The following is a 21415-nucleotide window of genomic DNA, read 5'->3' as shown; positions in this document are numbered from 1 at the left end:
GCGCTGTCCCTAAGAGGGAGAGGAGGAACCGGCCCAGGAGAGGAAGGTGAGGAGAAGGAGGCAGAGAGGGGCATAGGTGAGGAGGAAGCAGAAGGAGCCAAGGTGGTGCACCCTGTGCATTGCCTATGGGCATGAGGACGAGGACTGCCCAGAGCAGAAGCCAGAGGATGAGGAGCCCGAATGTCCTACGCATGAGTGGGAGGAGCCTGAGCACCCAGCGCCCAGAAGGGGGGAACACAGGGGAATACCTTCTGTTCTCATCTCCACCAGCAGAGGGAGAATGCCTGCTGGTTTCACCTCCACCGCCGTGGGAAGAGTACCTGCCGTGGACTCTCAAGTGTCCAGCGTCGGTGGGAGAAACCCTGCCAGAGGGAGAGCCGCACCAGTCCCCTGCAAGTGAGGGAGAGCCACACCAGTCCCCTACAACAGGGGGAGACTACATGCCGCTCCCACCTCCGTCACCAGGAGACTACACACCGCTCCCACCTCAATCACCACCAGGAGCAGAACAGCAGCAGCTGCCTCTGCTTCTGCCACCTCCACCGCCAGGAGCAGAACAGCATATATTTGCATTCAGGCACGAGGATTGCACAACAATTCACGTGCAGTTAAAATGTAATAATATGCGAGCACGGGGAATTGCACTTTATTAATTCACGTGCAGTTGTACCGAGTCTCCAATTGAATGATTGATTAGCAATCGAGTCTCAGTACAGCTGCATAAAAGCAGCATGTTTTCACTCACTCAGGGTTGTGTTTCAGGGCGAAAGAATGGGAGAGAGACGGAAAGAAAAAGTAAGCAATTGCTACGTCTTGAAAACCAAGTTAAACGAAGTCACTGACATCTAAGAACTAACTTTACCACGTCTGGAGAGACTTTTATGATCTCGAATGCCAGTGTATTAGCAGTGTACTCTATTAAAAGCCATCAGCAAATAAAAACTCTGTTGTACATTTTGTACGTGGGATCAACATGGGTATTGTACACACAAACAGAAGTGTAAAATACAAGCACAACGCTCTATCTGGCACCTTCTACGCAGCAAACCCACACCGATGTGAGGAATCCTATTTCACTATTCAATGCGACACAGCACCTTCAGTACAAAACCCTATAAGTTTCTCAAGCACCACCAGAGCTCTACTCTGAAGCTTTATCGTCACAGTTCTTGGCTCAGACACTGGAAAGATATTCTAAATATTTATGAACATATTTAGTAGAATCTGATATGTAATCAGGTGGCGCCCTCTGTTGGGATATATGGATAAATAATCAAATACGAATAATCCAAAATTATATACAGGTGTATCATAAATAAATAAATAAATAAATACAATAAAAAATAAAGTTTTTAGTAGTTGTTGAAGGACAACAAAGTCTCTCGACATTTAAGGTCTATTGCCAAAATTAGCCTCATTAGCTTCAACAGTAACATCTCTGAAAATACAGCCCTTTATAACTCGGGCTGCAGACACCAGAGCTGGTCTATGCTAACATTTCCATCAGACTCACTTGTGCATAATATAAAAACAGCCACCAAAAAACTTTTTAACAAATACACTGTGCTTTGCTCAATAAAACGTTCTCATAAATAGTCACAAGGAGTATACCTGTTCTGTGCTTGTAAAGGAGTTTTTATATTTTTATTATACACAGGTCAAAATGGAAACACACCGATGATTCATAAAAACGAATATTAATAGACAGGACGTTTTACAGGTGGTTTTTTAAAGATTTTATAAAATAATTTTAAAGTATTACATTTTGGTGGCGTATAATAGTGATATTTCAAAATGATACCATCTTTTTTTTTCTTAAGATAAATAGCGTAATGGGAATTGCATGCTACTAAGCAGACACCCTTATAAAGTCCTTTGGCGTCATATGGGTTGTGTCACACTGGACACCGCTCGGTTAGCTAGGCACGACGACAATATTTGTTGTAACACCAGCTTCCGGTTTTTGTACTTCCAACATGGCTAGTCGAAAAGTCACGAAGTGCAAAGAAGGAGCCGATAAATATTTTGTTTTATTACCCTCTTATAACGAGAGAGAGAATCTACCTTTACTCGAGTGGCTGCTGGTCAAATATTTTGGTGAAGTGTTCACATACTCGTCTGGTAGATAGCTTGGTCAACTCTGTTGCTAGTGTAGCTGCCTCTGCATTTAGTGCAGTGTTATCGAAATGAAAAGTACGGATCTACTGTCTACGCTGTGGCAGTTATATCAGTTAAGCATTACAAGGTTGTATTTAGTAATGTAAGAATTAGTTAATGTCTAACGGACATTAACACATATCGTTATTATTATAAATCGTAATAGTAGTATAGCTAATGATGAATACAAACATAAGTTGTTTTTTGTTTGTTTGCTTTTTGTAGTGGGTACAGCTACGAGGTGATTGTAATTGATGATGGAAGCCCAGACGGGACTCTGGAGATTGCAAAAGATCTATGGTTCAGATAAAATTGTAAGTAAGCAGACCACCAAATTCATGCCGCCCTAATTCTTAAAACTAAAGACCGTGTTACTTGCTGTAGCAGTGTTTAGCACTGCTAGAACAGCGCTAGCAGTACATTGTGTGAAAAGAAGACGCGATTTTAAGAGGTTATTTACACTATAAAAAGCGAGTTGGGATTTTGTTTTTGCTTGGACAAGACGTTGCTCATTTTTTATAGAAGTGAAAATCATGCAGATACAATAATAGCTGTTGAAAACAAGTGGGAACACACAACATCACTTGTGTCTTGAACACACAACATAATAACTTTTGCAGAGTTGGGGTAACGCGTTAGTAACGTAACGCGCTCCTGTAAAAATATTACATTTCTTAATAACGAGTTAATATAACGCGTTAGATTTTCAATTTGAGTAATAGTAAATGTTGTGGTGTTTAAGTCGGAAGCAAGCAGCAATAAATTCAACAAGACTTATTTACTTATGTGCACCATATCAAAATCACTATACAAGTACACACAGCATGTAATGTCTGTGCAGCGGCAACACATGGACTGTTTGGTAATTAAAAGAACATAGCCTACCGGTATTGAGAAAATAACCCCGTGCCTTGCAGTGTACTGCAATTGATGCGATACAACAAAGATTACTGGTATTTTTAAACTAAACGTTGAACCTACGGCTTGAAGAACTCAGATTGCATACACAGTAAAAATGAGGACGGATTCAAAAACTTTTTTTTGGTTCAAAGTTCATGTAGTTTAATACAGACGACAGTGACCATATGCCTTTGCCAAGATTTCTTCTTTTTTTTAATTTTTTTGTTTCCTGCTATGGGAGAGTTAGAGATAGTGTCACTATTTTAATGTCTGTGTACATATATATTGAAAGGCTATCTCAATTAAAGTAAATGATTAAGTGCTGTAAGTGAACTGTTATAATGAAGCTAGCAAATTGCAATATTTAATTTGATTTTACTGTGTTAATTTATTTTGTACCTTACTAGCCCCAGTAGCTAATGAGAATGCTGTGAGGAGTGTGAATTCGTGCAGGAGATGTTGTGGAGTGCACAACGATCCCTACTGTGCTTCCATTTTATTTTTATTAACTGTTTTAAATGTAACACAGTTTAGAACATACTGCTGATATCGCCCAGCCTGATTCATTTGCAGTTGTCTACACTACTGACCCGAGAACTAAGTTAGCCCACAGCCTTACAGTTTATTTGTTTGGCATACATTTAAAAAACACAATTCCAGACTATGGAGATTAGTCACAATTGTTTCGCAGGGCAAATGGAAGGAATGTAATGGGTAATATAACGAGTAATATAGCGCGCTATTTTTTAAATGAACTAATATGTAATACTAATATTATTACTTTTTTCTCAAGAAACAAATCACTACTAATACATTACTTTTTATCAGTAATGACCCCAACACTGGGCTTTTGCGATTCTATTTTCTGACTGACAGGTTCAGAGTCCCAGGCCAAAGAAACTGGGATTAGGTAAGGGGGAACTCTACTTCCAAATATACAGGAGGCTGTGGTTTGTGATGAAAGACTGTTTGCACATTCCTTAGCACAGCTGTGCTCTGGTTTGTCACAGAACCTCTCCATGGAATTATTTGTAATTAATATACAGTGCTGTGAAAAAGTCTTCGCACCCTTGAACATTTTTCACATTCCGCTGCCTAAAAAATAAAATTCAAAATGCATTGAAGTAGGAGTTTGTTTCACTGATCTACACAACATCATCTACACTTTCAACATGAAAGAACAATTATAGAAATATTCAAGAATTCAAGAATTAAAAATAAAAAACCAAAAAGTCTTGATTGCATAAGTCTTCACACCCATTGTCATAGCAAACCTAAATAGCTCAGGTACAACAAATTGCCTTAACAAGGCGCATAATAAGTTAAGTAGAGCCCGCCTGTGTCCAATCACAGTAGTTCAACTGATTCGAATACTCCTGGATGTAGAATCAAGCTGTTTCTGTTTGAAGTAAATTTGAAGCAAATGGCAAAACATGCCAAACAAGAAGCTTTGCAGCAGCAGGGACAGGGAGGCTTGTGAAGATCGAGGAGAAGATGGATAGTGGAAAGTACAGGCAGATCCTGGAGGAAAACCTGTTCCAGTCTGTCAGAGACCTGGGACTGGAGAGAAGATTCACCTTTCAGCAGGGCAATGATCCTAAGAACAAAGCAAAAGCAACAATGGAGTGGCTCAGCAAGAAGAAAGTGAATGTCCTCGAGTGGCCTAGTCAAAGCCCAGACCTGAATCCTATAGAAAATCTGTGGCAAGACTTGAAGATTGCAGTCCACAGATGATCCCCAGCCAACTCGAAAGAGCTTGAGCTATTCTGCCAAGAAGAATGGGCCAAAACTACACCATCCCGCTGTGCTAAGGTGGTAGACACTTATCCAAAATGACTCATGGCTATTACTGCTGCAAAAGGGGCTTGCACCAAGTATTGACTCAAGGGGTGTGGAGACTTAAGCAATCAAGACTTTTTTTTTATTATTATTTTTAATTTTTGAATATTTCTACAATTGTTCTTTCATGTTTGAAAGTGTAGATGATGGTGTTGAGATCAGTGAAACAAACTCCTACTTTAGTGCATTTTGAATTGTATTTTTTAGGCAGTAGAATGTGAAACATGTTCAAGGGTGTGAAGACTTTTTCAAGACACTGTATAAAGTACATAAAGCTAACAATAACAAAAAAATCCAGTAAATCTTACATACCGCATGTCTCACATTTTCTCATGTAAAAGATACATTACAATACAGGGGTGTGCAATTTTTGAAAGTTTTTGTCCAAGGGGCAAAATGCAAGAAAAACCTACTTGCCCCCCTCCCTAAATCTTAACTAAAATATAGGATTTTGATTTTCTTTAACAGTGAATGCAGTCAATCAATTGCCGATTAACAGGGGTGGATCTAGCCTTGTAGCTTGATGGATTCACTGAATTCTTCAAGATAGACAAAAGGTTCCCTGCGACCCCACCTCACCTCGACAAATTTATAACATACTATGGTGAACCTCGTTTCCCGCAAGTGGGTTTTCCGTAGGCAGAGGTCGGACACAATCCCAGGACCTCCCGCTTTGAAGCGTAAAGCCGATACCGCTGTACAAAAGATCTGGCTCCCTTGCAGGAACAGATATCAGGCTTATGTCTTCGTGTTTAGATTGCGTGAGCTACCAGCCCTGACCCCGTCTTCATGCATGCTACAATACTTTAAGGAAATGCTCCTTTCAGTGCAGTTTGGAACACATTTGCTAGTAAATTAAGTAACATACTAGGAGTGTAACTATGATAAGCAATACTTGGGAGTTATTCAAAAAATAGCTTCTGTTTTTTTTTTTTTTTTTTTTACAATCCAGCTCTTGGTGTACAGGTGTTTTTAGTTTGTTGCATCACAGGTACAAAATCATTGCCAACTATTATTGCTGCTTTATGGAATTCTGATTTTGCTTGACGTTCTTTCAGTTTTGTAACTGCTGAACCCCAGATTTCCCAAGGGTGATCCTGGTTTCATACCCTGATGCCTTTTTTGTTTTTGGGTGGGGGGGGTGAGGACAACATTCTTTCCCTGCACTACTCCCACTGAAAAATAAATACATAAATTAATTTAATATTGGAGTCTATTTTATTTTAATAAAATATTGTACAGATAATCTCATATATTAACATTTAATTTCTGTCATTATAAACATTTGTCAGTCTTCATTTTTAATAGTTTCACAAATCGATGGATTGTGCATGTTCAGTAAATAACTAATATCGCTTCTGTTTAAATCTAGTAAAAAGTGTGTGTGTGTGTGTATATATATATATATATATATATATATATATATATATATACACACACACATATATATGGTAAATAACAAACTAGGTAGAAACACTAAAAATCAAAGTACATTTTTTTCCAGGGAAAATTTGTCTTGAACTGCTTCTAAATAGTAAACTTTTTTTTTTTTTTTTTAATACATCCCAACAAGTACATGCTTGACCACAAAGTAAACTCAGAAATAATTTAATAAATTACACAACACGATTTTTTTCTTATCCGCTAATAGCTTAGCGACTGGTATTTTTTGTGCTATACTTTACCAGGTTGCTGTATTTAAGTGTCAAGTTCATGTATTAAGAAAGCAGTATTGTGTGTGAATTTACAAAAAACATAAATAATCCCTTAAATTTAAAAGATTGAGTTTAAAAGTCTGTGCCATGCCAGAGGCTGTCTGGCAGCCATTTCTGGGTTTCTGTGTAACCAGTAGATCAGCTTCTTCCACAGCTAGCCAATCAGAAGTGATAGGGGTGGGACACAAACACTTCTTAAAATGTTCGTGTAGGTGCTAGACTTCCGCAATTAAATTTTAGAAACTTGAGTGGCTCTCTAGAAATATATCCAGAGTGTCATTCTGCAGGGTGGAGTTTACTGTAGATTTCACATGTAAAATAGTGGCCTCTCACAAGCAGTGACTTTACTGCGGCTCTATACTCTTACCTTGGCCGATGTGATACACTGTTGACCCATCTGAAACTTGCATTACAAATAGCTAGATAGGTCTTTCCAGTTGCTATAAAGAGTGTTATAAATACTGCCATTGTTTACATATTAGGACAAACCAGGCATTGTGCGTTTTAAAGATCACAATACACTGTTATATATTTTCACAAAGTCCCCTTTCTTTTAAGGATTTAAACCGTGGTGTTATTAATTCAATGTAAGTATGTAAACTAAATCTTATTTCCTATCCTCTCCATAGGAACAGCCTACATACATGGGATGCAGCACGCCACTGGAAACTCCATTATAATCAAGGATGCTGACCTTTCCCACCACGTCAGTTCACCTGTGTATTGTAACTGAACTTATGATTCATGTTGTGCTGAATACACTGCTCAGGAGAATAATTTATAAAAATAACTTATTTTTTTGTCACCCTATCAGCCTACTATTTAACATAATAAAATGTTGAGGTTGTTTTTATTTAAAAGAGGAACTTCGATATCTGTTTTGAGGTATTAAAAATTGTGTGATGGTTTTGTGAAGTGTGATCTGAGAAAGGCAGGCTCTTTAATGTGTTTTACTTGTATCTTCAGAAATTCTGATGAAACTTGGTTAGGACATTCTTCACCACAAGGTACTGAGTGCTGGATTATTTGAATTTCGCTGTCCACAGGTCATGGTTGTTGGTGTCAACATCCTGGTCTCTACACACGGGATGCCACCCCCGCAGTGAAGTCAGCTCTTATGTCTTAATAAAAAGCATGCGCTGTGTAACTGCCTCAGAAACGAAAATCATTTTATGTTGCAAACTACACTCACCGTTTGAAAAAAGGACTAACAGAAGCACATCTTTGTTGTGAATATAGGTTGTCAAAATGTTTTTTGGCTTGTTCAGCAACTGTGTAGCAAAGCAAAATTGATTTAAAGGAAAAACAAAAAAACAGGATCTGATGAACTTTTAACGTCGGGTGGATTTGGAATAAAAGCTCAGTTTGGGGTTCTTTTAACGAATAGAATAAAGCAAAGGCTGAATACAGCATACATGAGACGAGCAGGTACATGTCATTCTACTGGTATTCACAGTATCATCCCGTTACTCCAACAGTTTATTGTTCATTTTGATTGTCCTTTCGCTATAATGAACAAAAGGCTTAGACCCCAACAGATTTGTTATATTGAGGGTGTACTGTAAGTGATGAAACAGGAGCTTGGATTCCTGTTCTCCACAGAGTAAGAAAAGCAACAGTCCTCGCAAACCCAGCAACTGTTTCTTCACTTGTTTCACATTGCGTGGTATATTAGCCCAGTCAACTCCAATGAGCCTCGCCTGATTTCTGTGAAGCGCTCCGTTAGAACAAGGGGTTCATGCAGCACTAATTGAAAGTATCAAAGTCAAGGGTGATGTTGTGGAGGAAATTGTACCTCCATCCATACGGTGATCAATGTTATCTTGATGCTGATCGCTCTTATGCAGACGTGGCGGGCAGGGTGCTTGCAAAGACGTCTATTAATGTTGATAACAAAGCCAACAGCCACATTTAAAATCAGGAAACAAAAATGAATAAGACATGAGGATGAAATTGTGGCCTACTGTATAATTCATTGTAGCAGATGTTCACACAACTGGTACGCAGGTAAACCAATAAAGAGAAGTGCAGACTTCTATATAATAATAGTAATCCTTATTTTTATATAGCGCCTTTATTAGTGGACCACCATCACAAAGCACTTTACAAGATGCGAGACTAGGGTGTGTGAACTATGCATCGGTTGCAGAGTCACTTATTGTTCTTTTAAGATGAAAAAGAGTACCGTCAATACATTTAACAGGAAAGCATTTTTCATAAAGGTAGCGAGGGTGAGCCATTGCCTAATTTTTCCTGGAGCTCTGTGATCTCTGGGAGGGTTGCAATTTAACTACAGACCCCCTCTGCTAGCGCTATCATTGGCTGCTTCAAGTTTTTATACCAAAAAATGGAGACAGATAGATGGAACCACTCCAGCTCATAAGATCAGTAATTTTCTTTTAATGGGCACCTGAAACAACCAATAACAGCAGGTATCTACTGAGCGGTCCTTTCAGAGTAGAGGGGTGCAGTTACGGGGGAGTGGCATTAAGGAAGCTTGCTGACGATTTGCTTCCGAATCTGAGCCGAGGTGAGAGGAAGTGTTGATGTTTGAAAGCTGTTCCATTTTAAATGTGAGCTTTAAATACATTAACTTAAAATCTATTTTTCACCCTATATAAATACTGTTGTGCCATCAAGCTAAAGTGTTCAACAACTCTAATAAAGTGACAAAAGTGTGTGGGTTTTTGATTTTGAATCCCCAGGGCTGGAATTTGTTGGTAGGCTATTGAAATAACTGTGTGATGTATTGTTACACATTGTAATAACCAGCAATCCGGACTCCTACTTAAACATTCAGAAACTATTGTTGTGGTCTCTGACACTGCCATTCCTGTCACTGTCGGAGGAGAAACTAGACATGACTTGGATAATTGCTACTAATTTTGGTGCGTACCAAACCATTGCTGCTGGTTCTCACGTGAGAACCTAATGTTAAATGTTAATGTTTTGTGAACCCCAGATTAAGTCATGTCCCCACTGGAACTTATTAGTAGCAACTACACTTCTGATTTCTAAGAGTGTAGGTCTCACACTTAGCATGTCAATGACAAACCATTCTAATAGTTTAAACCACACCAGGTCATGTGTAAACAGATTAAGTACATTCATGTCATGTTTGTGTTTGTGTAGAAGACAGAAAGACGGTAATTAGACATAGTGTCTGGGACTCGATACAACGGAGATGGAGGTGTGTATGGCTGGGATGTAAAAAGAAAAGTTATCAGGTAAACAGCGAAACGCTATGAGCTACTTTCTCAAATTATCATTTATTAATTAAAAAGCAACTCCAAGCTTTTTATTAATTTAAACAATTTGAATTTTTCCTCTGCAGCTGAGGAGCAAACTTCATTACGCAGATACCGCTGAGACCAGGCGTGTCAGATTTAACTGGCAGTTTCAGGTAATCCATCAATCAATCTTTGTTTTATATAGCATCTTTCTTAGTGGACCACCAAGCGCTTTACAAGATGCAGTAAGCATGTTAATCTCAAATAAACCTGAAAGCAATAGAACTGGGGAGTCTGCTCCTGGTCTTTATTCCAACCCTGGTCTGAATTGTTTCATTGAGCTAATTAAACCCCATCCAAACCTTGCAGTGGTTAATTATCTCATTGTACCTGTAAAACCTGCAACGGAATTACCCTCCAGGACTGTGATTGGACACCCCTGCTGCAGAAGTAACCTGGATATCCTTTGACTAGGCACTAGGGCAGGGTTCATTCCAACTGAGCTCTCGATTACTTAATTAAACCCTTAATTGAACTGATCATTTGCTAAATTTGGGCAAGCAGTTTAGAAAACAAAGCCTGCTTGCAAGTTGACTTTTGGGGTGGGGGACGACGACGCACAAACCAATCAGGAGTCACTGACATTACCAGTAAATACAGCATATGTTACAGTACTCAATCTGCCAGTAGATGGCGGTGTCGGATTGCATTATTTTAAAACAAAATTCAAGCATGTTTTTAAAGGGTTATTCTTCAATGAATAGCTTATTCACTATACTGGAATTTGTAAATTATGTCTAAAATATTTAGAATATAATAGGTCCCATTTTTAAAGTTTTTACCCCAGTTTTTAATTCATTCCTATTTTTTCCGTATTCCACATTAATGTTACAAAATAAAAGCAACGCATGACTTATTTAGATTTTAAAATAGTGATGTATTAAAGACTTTAAAAAGTGCTTTTAACAGCTTAAAAAGAGAAGTACACAGTACTTGTTGCCTAAGAGCAGTAACTAGAGGATGCATTGAGTGTACTTGTAGACAACAATCTCCTTTTAACTGTATAAAAACCTGTGATCTGCCTTTGATTTCATCCAGTTGGAAGGCTGTTAATATAGTATTAGTTTTGAGCACCCGATATCACAGATCATATGAAAATGATGTACAATCGCTCTCGTTTCTGCAGGTGCAACCAAGCTTGTGCTGTCTAATTATACTGTTGCTGATCAGGTTATGTTGATTTACACACTGGTTTGATCCTGCAACAGACACTGACAAACTTAACTCAAATTCACATTTTTCAGGCTCTACAGAAAAGAAGTGCTTCAAAAACTGGTGGAAAAATGCGTCTCCAAGGGATATGTGTTTTCAGATGGAGATGATTTTTCGAGCAAGACAGCTGGGATACAGCATTGGAGAGGTACTGCTTTGTCATACAGCATGAAAGCCAGGAGTCATAGCATCAATTAGCACTGCTTCTTTTAAGATTGTTGGAATTATTTGTCAGCTTAAATATTGAGGCTGTTTTTCAGTGCTGTATGCTAACTTTAAATAAATACACAGTTTAGCAAAAGTCAGTATTAATCCTGCTACCCACTAGACATGATGCAGCAAGCGAAACTGCAGCGATGCGACAAAATGAATAGAACATGTACTTCTGATGTCTCACTCCACAGGCAACGCGGCACTGGAGCGACGCAGAATAAATAGGACTGAATTCTATTTTCTGTGATTTGACGCGCGTCAACTAGGGCATTGAGCAGTCAGAGAACAGCTTCAATGCACGTGGTCCAGCAGGGGGAAGCAGTATCCAAAATGACTGAGGAAACAATAATATTTGCCATTGAAAAAATGCCCAGAGCTTTATGACCAAGGGCATCACAAGTATAAAGATACAGATTTCAAAGACACTATGTGGGAGTCCATTTCAAATGAACTGGACAAGCCTGATGTGTGATTTATTGTCATTTGTGTTTAAATGCCATCAGAAGACACTCATAATTACTACATCTTGTTGATGAAAATGTACCAGTCTTGATCATGGTTTTGTTTATAGAAATTTAACAGTTGTATAGATCTGGCAGTTTTCAAACCTGTTGCATCGCCTCTGTGTCACTTCTGGTGTGTGTGGTCATGTCCCTCCGAAAGTGTCTTGTCGTCAATTAAAAAATGTGTGTATGGCAGCCTTTACAGTAACAATGTGTCAAACATTTATTTATTTTGTCCATTTTATTTTTTTTACATATCACGTGTGGAATTTAATACTTTTATAATACTTTTTTAATACTTTTGCATCAACAACAACAAAAAAAAAAATCTACATAAATTCATTGTTTTCTCTTTAATGAAACATAATTTTTTTTCTCATGATTTTTTTTTTTTTTTTTAAATCATCAATATTCCTACCCCAATGAAATTAAATATACAAAGCAGCTGTGGTTAAACCCAGGGGGTTATAGGTTGATGAAATCGACCCCTTTGCAGTATTTACAGTAGACCATCTTATTTACAAGGCTGACATCTTGATTAGTTTGTGTTTTATTTTCCAGGTTCCAATTTCGTTTGTTATCGTGTTTACGGAGAATCCAGACTAGGAGGGAATGAAATCGTCTCCTTTGTTAAAGGGCTCCTGACACTGTTTGCCACGACATAGATCTGTGCTGACTGGCTCTGGATAAAGCACTGTCATTGTTTTGATTGTCTTTAATTGGAACAGTTTGAGTAAGCAAATCAATTTGAAAGTGACTACAGGAAACAAAGGCTCGTGGTTACCTTTTTTTACTTAATTAAAAAAAAAAAAATAATTGAATAACCAATAATTCTAAATAGCAATGTATTCCAATAAAAATACCATTTAATGCACTTAATTTGTAAACAGAGAGATAATTTGAAACTGTGTTGACAACATTCCCCAAACAGTTAACAGATATACAGAGATGTGTCTATCAGGCATGTTTATATAGCCACTCCCCCACTGCCAGTGTGCAGAATTGAAGCCAGGCTTGTATTTTACTGTTTTCACACTTGAATAAAATGAATCCAGGAGCTGGAGATGAGAGTTGTTAATGCAGCTTTGCGCCATGTCCTTTTCACACTAGAAACTAATCCCAGATTTGATGCGGTTTAGTTTTTCTTCAGTGTGGACATACTAAAGCTGGAATTGACTCGGCGGTAAAGTTATTTGAGCTGCGCTCGTGTGTAAAGCACATCTTTACATGCAGGACACATGCGCAATCGAAAACGTAAGTTGCATTACTTGTTAATGTAGCTTAGTTTGTTTTCTCACGATAAAGCAGGGTAAAATTACCCTTGTTTTTTATGCAGATTCAAAACTACCACCAAAGATTAGTCAGTGGCACTCGGACGCATTGAACAAAACAGGTTGCGAGTCTGGCTTCAATGTGCTCGCAACACCACTCTGAAGAGCTGTGTGATCACTAAGGTTTCATTAGTGATCACACACCATATTAATATCCAGAGAGTGGACAATTAGGATGAGTAATAATTTAAACATTAAAACCTTAGACAAATAAACATCAGATTGCACCCCAAATATAGGTGTTACCCTTAGTTAACAGTGTAGGCCAGTTTATTTTATATTCAATAATGCTTGAGTCAGTTTAGTCCTTTTATAAAAAGGTGATGGAGGGCTTCTTATTGGGAATGTTTTGTAACCAATCAGAAACACCCTCATGTTAGTGTAAATGTTTAGGAAATTACACTAACACCCCTAATTAGGTCCCCCTATTCCAGCAGACTGTAGTGGCAGATATTTGTATATTCTCTAATATCTCCCCTGTTCTGCATTAAACTGATTAGATGACACTTGATGTACACATTTCTGAATAGCCCTGGTGCAGTGTAGCTTTGAAGATCCTAGATCACTGTCTGCATCCCCAAGTCGGGATCTCTTGGGGCTTGCTTGGTATGTGTCTATTAATTTAAATGATTTTCTGGTAATCTAACATACAGCACCTGCAGACCAAAAAATGTATATAGAATTAGTGTTTGAAAACAGCAAATGGATACTCTGAATCTACCAGCAGCGCTTACATATTCCAGTAATTATTTTAATGTTGCTTCAAAGAGACTGCGCAAACTTGACAGCATGCAAAGTTCACTTTATCAGGTGTCCACCAATAACCAAGCAAAATAATACCAATGACTGTTTCACTGTGAGAAACTGCTATGATTGTGCTGCTTGTATATATTTCAGAGCATTGTAATTGTAATAATTAGCTTACCTGTAAATGTTTCATCTAATCTTAAAGTAGATACAGTCTCCACCATTTACACCGCACACGGTTATTTCAGGCAGCCGTTTATATTGGACAAATAGAGTTCGCCATTCCCATTGATTTCAGTAACAAAGGCATTGTTTATACCGTGTTGGGCAAACTCAGCTTTTTGGATCTCTATCTGTGCACGTAGATTTAAATAACAAATGCACTGCTTATACTGTAGTAATCACTCTGTAGTAATCCTTGTTACCTTACCACTCACATAGATTTCAATACAAAAGGCAGCACTTTACTGTAGTTAAAAAAGCTTGACAGATCGATCAATCGCTGAGCGATTACCACGTACTGTACCATGGCTATTTAATCCCTGTACAGTGTCAGCTTTAAAGCATGTTTGGAACTCTGTCAGTTAAAATGTAACAACTAAAGCAAAGGTTTACAATTTTAAAAAGGCAAACTAAGAAGGAATGAAACAGACTGACAGAAGTAGATTGGAGTAAAATAGAGAAAACATCCACAGAGAAAAAATGGCTATTTTTTAAAAATGTACTAGAGGCACAAAACAAATACATCACAAAAGTAGACAAATCAAAATCTAAAACAAAATGGTTTAATAGATCAATTTAAAATATATATGTATTCAGAGAAGAAAGGCACTTTCCAGAGCGTTTTAAAAGGGACCAAGAACAAAGTACACAGAAAGAGTACTTGAAGCTTCAACCGCAAGTCAAAAAGGAAGTTAGAAAGGCCAACAAGTTTTTCCAATATTATAACAGCAAGAGAACATTCAAGGAGGAAGAAAAATGTCTAAGAGATACAAATATCAACATCATAGATGAAGCAAATATATTAAATTATTACTTTTCACTAGTTTTTACAAAGGAGGATACGGACAACATACCCCCACATGTCGACCTGTTCCTATCCAGTTTTAAATAACTTTAGCATAACAGAGACAGAAGTGTTAAAGGGACTAGGAGCTCTTAAAATAAACAAATCCCCTGGACTGGATGAGATTTTCCCAATAGTACTCAAAGAAATGAACAAAGTTTTTTACAAACCGCTAACCAAGATCATGCAACAGTCTCTTGAGACGGGGGTTGTACCGACAAACTGGAGACTTGCAAACATAATACCGGTCCGCAAAAAGGGAGATGAAACCAAACCAGGTAACTACAGACCAATAAGCCTGACTTCTATTATATGTAAACTTATGGAAACTATAATAAGATCCAAAATGGAAAATTACCTATATGGTAACAGTATCCTGGGAAACAGCCAGCATGGTTTTAGGAAAGGGAGATCGTGTCTAACTAACCTGTTTGATGTTTTTGAGGATGCAACATCGACAATGGTTAATTGCAAAGCATATGACATGGTTTATTTAGATTTACAGAAAGCTTTTGACAAAGTCCTGCATAAAAGATTAATTCTCAAACCGAACCATGTAAGGATTCAAGCAAATGCATGCACGTGGATTAAGGAGTGGTTAAAATGTAGAAAACGGAAAGTACTGATTAGAGGAGAAACCTCAGAATGGAGTGTGGTAACTAGTGGAGCACCATGGGGATCAGTATTAGGTCCTCTGCTCTCTTTTATCTACATGAATGACTTGGATTCTGGTATAGTAAGCAAATTTGTTAACTTTGCTGATGACACAAAAATAGTGGCAAACACTGTTGCAGCAGTAAAGGTCATTCAAAATGATCTAGACCAGGGCTTCTCAAACTCAGTCCTGGGGACCCCCTGTGGCTGCTGGTTTTCATTCCAACCAATCTCTCAATTACTTAATTAGACCCTTAAATAAAATGTTATAGCTAACTTGAAATATGCAACTGTTCAAGAGCTGAAAACGAGTAAAAAGATCTAATTTAGCAAATTATCCGTTCAATTAAGGGTCTAATTAAGTAATTGAGAGCTCAGTTGAAATGAAAACCAGCAGCCACAGGGAATGCCCAGGACCAAGTTTGAGAAACCCTGAAGACAGCAAACAGAACTGGGCAGACATGGGGCAAATGACATTTAATATAGAAAAGTGTAAGGTACTGCATGCAGGCAATACAAATTTATGTTATAAATACCATGTGGGAGAAACTGAAATTGAAGAAAGAATTTATGAAAAAGATCTAGGAGTTCATGTTGACTCAGCAATGTCTTCATCTAGACCAGCAGGTTTTGTATGTGTCTTTACATCATCAGTGGCTAAAGTTCTAGAACACCTGTTAATCTTGACTAATTAAGCCAATAATTGGTTCAATTAAGTAACAGAGAGATTGGTTGAAAGGAAAACCGGCAGCCACAGAGGCTCCAGGAATTTAAATCAAGGGAAGTAATGTTAAAACTTTACAATGCATTAGTAAGACCTCATCTAAAATACTGTGTTCAGTTCTGGTCACCTCGCTACAAAAAGGATATTGCTGCTCTAGAAAGAGTGCAAAGAAGAACAACCAGAATTATTCCTGGTTTTAAAGGCATGTCATATGCAGACAGGTGAAAAGATATATATTCAGACTTGAACAAAGAAGACTACGCTGCAATCTGATCCAAGCATTCGAAATTCTAAAAGGTATTGACAATGTCGACCCAGGGGGCTTTTTCGACATGAAAAAATAAAAGGACCAGGGGTCACAAATGGAGATTAGATAAAGGGGCATTCAAAACAGAAAATAGGAGGCACTTTTTTACACAGGGAATTGTGGGAGTCTGGAACCAGCTCCCCGGTAATGTTGTTGAAGCTGACACCCTGGGATTCTTCAAGAAGCTGCTTGATGAGATTTTGGGATCAACAGGCTACTAACAACCAAACGAGCAAGATGGGCCGAATGGCCTCTCGTTTGTAACCTTTCTTATGTTCTTATTTACAGTTAGAAAAAACAGCACTGATTGCAACAGCAAGCAAGAATGGCTGGAAAGAGCATGGAGTGAGCATCAGCACGAAAATTCAGTGTAAATAAAATGTTTCTGTTAGAGGCTGTGCACTTGCTAAAGCATGTTTGGAACTCTGTACAATGCAACGTTGCTTCAAAAAACTGGGGACAGTGTGGGAATGGACCTGATTATGGACTGGGGAAGGGGATGGGAGTACTTTGTAAATAACGTGTTTTTGTAGAAATGTTATTCTTGTTCAGATCTGTTAGCATTTTCTGTGTGTTTTGGTGCTTGTGTGACTTAGTAGACGTAAAGTTACTCTGTCACAAGCATTAATACCCTGTGTCTTTCTAAACAGGGAATTTTGGGGAGCTCCCTAATAAAAGCTGAATCTCAGAACAGTAATTTAAAACAGGATTCATTTATCCACCTTTTCACATATCTGCCCTTACTCTGGCCCCATCGCAGTTGGATACGCGACAGATTTCTGTATTTTTATTACATTTAATAAATCCTTTTTCTTAGTGTAATGAGTGTTTTAATAAAGATTTTTAACCACATACTAGCTTGTTTGTTTTGATTACTGTACTGGTGACTGGGGGGCATTATGAATGTCAGGTTGTTGTGTGGGAGTTTATACCGTCCATCGCTTACTGCTGGTGAATCATGTTAACACAAACGCCTGTTCTAAGTGGAGGTGACTGTATTAGGTGGGGTGGAAATAGTTTTATCACTGATCAATGTGTTTTAGACCGGAGTGTGATAATAACCACAGTGATATTATCAGCAGCTTGTCCCCATTGCCTCCGATTCTGTTCTGTCCGGTATATATCAATGTGGTGACAGTAAGCATAGGGTTCGGGTTAGGGTTGGCATCAATAGGAGTGACATTAAGTAGGTTTGACTATATCTTAGTGTGTGGACTGGTAGTCTGGCTCTATGAGGTGTTAAAACACAGATAGTATGATAAGAATCACTGGAGCATGTAAGCAGCGTTCTCCCTTTCAGAGTAGTCCTCTATTTGCTAACACTCATTTTATTGGAATATTTGTACTTGTCGGGGGGTTGAACTGAACTGTGACAGCTGTATAGATTGTACTAGGCAGCTGTACTAGAGATCTGTATAGATTATGCTTTCCAACCAGCTGTGGTTGATGATGCTGATTAGCCTCTCCGTAGTGCAGCTCTTCAGGGGCTTTCACACCTGGTGTAGGGATTGGAGCACTCTGCTTCTTGACAGTCAGGAGGAAATATAATACAAAGGGATTTGATACCCCTGGCTACCACTGCACTTCATTCCATACCCTCACCACTCTGTGTAAAAAAGGTGTCTCCTACACTGTTTCTTTAATCTGTCCACCAAGCGCCCTCTGGTCCTGGTTTCTGTGAGTTGCTTAAAATGTTGGCTAGGGTTAACTTTGTCACCACCTTTAAAAGGCAAACTTAAGTCAAATCTTGCTAAATCAAGTCTTTATTCTATGCTAATATATATATATATATATTATATATATATATATATATATATATATATATATATATATATATATATATATATATATATATATATTCATATGAGTTTAACATGCAGCCTACAGCACTCAGTATTCCCAGGTGGTCTCCCATCCAAGCACTAACTAAGCCCAACATTGCTTTGCTTAAGCATTGCATGGTAAGTTCGATTTGAAGAGCTTTTTGCCGTCAGAGTCGTTGCCCAGGGGTCACTACGAGGAAGCTAATGCTAATTAAGGGAAAACAAATCTATCTACATGCTTTTTAGAGGGGGATTAGTCTGCTTGTTTTTTGCTGGACTCTGCTCAAAGCTGTCATGTTTGTAATGTGTAGAGCAGACACAGTTTACCCACATGGCTTGTAATCTTCAGCGATAACTCCCCTACAAAGCACAAACCTTATAATTGTGCAGAAAATGTGTGGGTTATTTTTTATTTTTTATTTTTTTTTCACACAAACAGTCATCTGGTCACACATGTGGAAATATATAATTTGATATCCAACCTTTTCCTATATAAGGGTTCAGTTTATCAGCCAATACCCAGCCAGGATAAGCCACACCTGGGTTTTTTAGTGCCTTCCACAGTACCAGGGAATCCACCCGACTTGCATCAAGCAGTTATTCCTAGAGGTGATCCCTGAATAGCCATGGATGTCCATTGATTATATCCACGGTGGTTCCCTGGTGCTGTGAAATCCAGCTCTGGCTGATCTATCAATTTTTTCAGGTTGCATTTATTAGTTTTGGGGGTTTAAATTGGATTAAGATATTAAAAACAGGGTTAATCAGGTTTGATTTCCAACACATATACCCTGAAGAGAAATCAGGTGAAATACATGAAAATAAATAGCATTAACGTGTTTCTGATTTGGCTGCTTAATGCAGAAAGCAGCTCAACATTAAATATGAAAATGAATAAATTCATATAATTTTACGAATCTAAAAACCATGCAGATCACAGTTCAGCTGGCTCTCGCTGTGCTGCAGGTATGCTAAAGCTCAGTGAACACGAAGACCCTTTGTCGTATGGAACTTGGTTTCAGGCTACTGTATTGCACACCAGGGGTTTGACACAACAAAAAGTTGCCTTAAACTAAGTGTCCTGGAAGCAGGTTTCAAGCCACTGTTCCTGTCAACAAAGTGAATACTTACACAGGACAACAACAAACAAACAAAACAAGCAGAGACATATCCCAAAACAACATTTCATGAAAGCAGAGGGAGCGATTAAAAAATATAACAATAAATGTTCTGGCTTTTCTGTTACACTATCGGTACAAACCTCTTAAACAGTAAATAATTGGGTTCCGACAAATACAGTGTTGTATGTCCTCTCTTTTCATTGTTAACATCCTGTTAACTTACACTTATAACTTTAAAATCTGTTTTAAAGTTATTTTCAAAATGTCCGCTCTAGGGCACTGATAGTGTAAGGATTACTTCCCACATTGTCAAACAGGTAACGCAGCAATAATGACCCATGATGTGGTACGGAACAGAAAAGCCAGATCACTTGCTGTGTTTTTTTTATTATTATTATTTTTAATCGCTATTCCTGCAGTGATTTATAGGACAGACCTCAAACTCCAGTGCACTAGAGCGGCCATTTTGAAAAGAGCTGTAAAACTGACTTTATGTATAACCCCGCTACTTTATTGTTTTGACATTATTTACTTTGGACTAGGAGTGTGTGTTAAAATAAATTACATGAAATACACTTTAAATATATTAAATAGATGTTTATTTAAATAATAATTTTTAAAAAATAACATTTTAAATGTTCAACTCTTGCAGCGTGATCATTCAGTGAAATTGTCTATTTTTAGCCGTTACTGTGAAGTGGTTTTTACATACTTTTTCTGTTACAAAATTGTATCCTTAATGATAATTTTACTATTATGTTGTTTAGTAAGTTTAAAGGGATAATAACCTTGAATGTAAACACAATTTTCCTACATTTCCACAGTCCACTGTCATCACACTACAATGCATGCAGTGCAGGAAGTGGCAGGACAAATTGGGTTAATCCAAGTCGAAAATAAAAACTAAACACTACAGCAACTTGAAAAGGGGATTGGCGTGAGGTGAGATTTAAAAAAACAAAACAAAAAAAGCATTCTTCTTTTCATTCTTTTTTTAATTATATTTGTATTGGTCTTTGTTATTGAAAATACAGCACAGGTATAGGTCACTTAGGGGATTCAGTGTGCAGGTATTTATGAAATCAGTTAGTTTAAAAACACGCAAAGTATCAAAATGTGATAGGTACCAGTACCAAGAATCTACAGGACACCATTGCCATAGCAACTGGAAGCCTGACTGTCCATATATATCTATGCATATCTATATATCAGAATTAAGCATTTTATCACAGTAATGGAAAATACAAGGGATGCATTTTACAACCAAAAAAACAAGACTCTAAACTTTAAATCTAATCTGTACACTGTGTATAGATATGTACGTGGCTTGTCATTTGAAGTACAGAACAGATTAAATACACATTCACAATTTAATGCTAAAACATCATTTTTGTAATAGGCTGCAACGCACTTTATGGCCTAATATTGCTCCATGATAACTTTTCAGCCACTAAATTAATGAATAACAGTGAAATGTAACCTTGCCTTCACGAATCCCAATGGCAAGCACATGGCATGGTGTTGGGGAGCTTTCAATAGTGCACATCAGGTGGCTGTGGAAAGTGGTTCTGGTACACCCAGCTTACTGATGGCACAACGCCACCTTACCCCCTAGTGCTGGAGTTGTTAGGCACAGTGCACAGCCGATGATCGGCCAGAGGAAGGCGCCAGCTGCAATCTCAACGCATGCGTTCTGGTTTAATCACACTCTCCCGCACGACGCCCCCTGTTGGAAATGCGGTAGCGTGTCATCTCTTTACTACCCCACCCCCCCTCCTTCAAGTATCGCGAGTGTATATTCTGGGTTTATATA

General features: G+C 38.1%; 1 long non-coding RNA gene across 3 annotated transcripts; it reads left to right on the top strand.

The window, feature by feature from the left end:
- The first annotated feature begins 1971 nt into the window (after positions 1 to 1971).
- Positions 1972 to 14583, top strand: LOC121319224. Of its 3 annotated transcripts, none has more exons than XR_005950686.1 (7): positions 1972 to 2230; positions 2383 to 2471; positions 7241 to 7317; positions 9744 to 9838; positions 9946 to 10014; positions 11146 to 11261; positions 12391 to 14583. It is a non-coding gene; the product is annotated as an uncharacterized LOC121319224 (long non-coding RNA). The 3 variants fall into 3 exon arrangements; XR_005950685.1 differs by lacking the exon at positions 12391 to 14583 and adding an exon at positions 11518 to 12046; XR_005950687.1 differs by lacking the exon at positions 12391 to 14583 and adding an exon at positions 11518 to 12046 and having other exon boundaries at positions 1972 to 2245.
- The last annotated feature ends 6832 nt before the right edge of the window (positions 14584 to 21415 follow it).

The sequence above is a fragment of the Polyodon spathula genome, chromosome 8, assembly GCF_017654505.1.
Source record: "Polyodon spathula isolate WHYD16114869_AA chromosome 8, ASM1765450v1, whole genome shotgun sequence".
In the NCBI taxonomy this organism is placed as follows: Eukaryota; Metazoa; Chordata; class Actinopteri; order Acipenseriformes; family Polyodontidae; genus Polyodon; species Polyodon spathula.
Note: the sequence above shows the minus strand (reverse complement) of the source record. Positions and strands in the feature narration are given on the sequence as shown.